Raw genomic sequence first — 1,741 nt, 5'->3', positions numbered from 1 at the left:
CTCCCCTGCGCCTTCTTCCGCGAGCCGAGAGTCGCCGAGCGCAACTTTCTCTCCCCCTCTCTCCTCGCTGTTTGGGGGTCGCGGCGAGTGTTTTTAGTGCGCGGGTCGCAGCTTTCTCATTGTGCGCCAGCGAGGCCGATCCAGGCTGTCCTTTTTCTCCCCGCACTTAGTCTAAGAGGAAGAAAGCAAACAAGACAGAGGAGTGAAGCCCCCGTACATACATGCGCCGGGGGGGAGATGTCAGGCGCCGCTCCACCTTCCAAACAGTCACAGATCAAACAGTGTCACCCCGCCGGAGCGCCACTTGGTGCCCCGCGCTTCCCCCCGGGGGGCTTGGCCGCCAGGATCGCCGCTTCTTCCAATGCGAAATCTAATGCAAACACATTTTGATCATGGATTTTTGGCCGGTCTTGATCTTCCAACAGAAAAAAAATTGAAAAATACACAAAAAGCACCCCCCCTCCAAGAAAAAAAAAAGGCAATAACAACCCGGAGAGTGTGTGCAAAGGGGGTGAAGAGCAGACATTCACTGGGTGGGCGAGATGAGCGTGGACTGTTCCCCCCCCCAAACTCCTGGGAGAGAGGGAGATGCACTCTCGCTCTCTCCTCTTTTCAGTGAAATATAACACACATTCGGATCGCAGAGCTTTCAGACAGTCTCAACTGATAGACAGACACATCGAGCTGCTTTTCCTGCTTCAGATTTTACTCCTCCTCCTCTCGCCAACGTCACCCTGACAATTACAAATAGGTCTCTCACAAACCATACCTGTCAATCTTTTTAATTGCTTTGTTTTCTTTTTTTCGGAGCTAAACAATATGACAAAAAAAAGAAGAAATCTTAATACAGCATAACATAAAAGACTGTACAGTGGAGGAAGACATTCAGTGTTGTTATTGTAATCCACTGGCTGATACCGGGTAAAACCCATATGTTCTAAGTTAAGTAGACATTAGTTCCTGCAGATTTTAAAACCTGTTAGTCCCCCCCAACACACACACACACACACACATACACACACTTGCACATTCATACACACTCAACCACGTGCATCCAAACTACCCTTGGGTGAAGCGTGTCCTACATTTGGGGGGAAAAAAAACCTGTGTGGCTTTTGCAATCTCAGGTTAGGGGTTAGATTTGGCTGGGCAGGAGCCCAGAGTGGCTTTTATATTTTGGTAATTCGTGGGTAACCGAAAAGTAATAGATTTTTAAAATTAAGATTTACAATATAAATAAAAATTTAAAGATGGACTTAGTTCATCACAGAAAAGTGTGGAAATTATTTAATTTGGCCCCTCTATGAACAGTGAATTGATACTTGGTCAATGCACGCCAGTAGGGAGAAAACGGACACGATGGAACGACAGATCTTTCTAGCTGTGTTCGAAAATGAGGTCCTCACACATCAGTGCAACGTCTACAATTCAGTTAGGTCTCTCGGCATTCCCACCTAGAACTTTAAAATGCGTCTGTGCTCTGGGAGTTTGGCCTTCTGGTTTTCAATATGTGTGTTCTCTCCCAGTGGGAAACCTGTAACAGTCTTGTAGAGCTACTTAAAACGTTCATGGAAAAACATGAAATCTAGGCCAAAATAAATAAAATGGCTTAGTTCGTGCAACTTGCATGGGACAGACCGTGGACAGAAGGCACGGGCAAGGCGTTCCGGGGACAGGAAGCCACCAGCCTGGGGCGCGGGAGGCACTGGACTTTTCCCCGCCCCGAGGTCGGTGCGGGTGC

At 47.8% G+C, this 1,741-nt stretch overlaps 1 protein-coding gene across 1 annotated transcript in view; it reads right to left on the bottom strand.

The window, feature by feature from the left end:
* Positions 1–707, bottom strand: part of TSHZ1 (teashirt zinc finger homeobox 1) — a 79,258-nt gene extending 78,551 nt beyond the window's left edge. Inside the window, exon 1 of the mRNA XM_011948927.1 lies at positions 222–707. The gene's annotated coding sequence lies outside the window, so the exon portion shown is untranslated. The remainder of the gene's footprint in view (positions 1–221) is intronic.
* Between the last annotated feature and the right edge of the window lie 1,034 nt (positions 708–1,741).

The sequence above is a fragment of the Colobus angolensis genome, unplaced genomic scaffold, assembly GCF_000951035.1.
Source record: "Colobus angolensis palliatus isolate OR3802 unplaced genomic scaffold, Cang.pa_1.0 Scaffold287, whole genome shotgun sequence".
NCBI classification, from domain to species: domain Eukaryota; kingdom Metazoa; phylum Chordata; class Mammalia; order Primates; family Cercopithecidae; genus Colobus; species Colobus angolensis.
The sequence above is the reverse complement of the archived record's forward strand: the minus strand, read 5'-3'. Positions and strand labels throughout refer to the sequence as shown.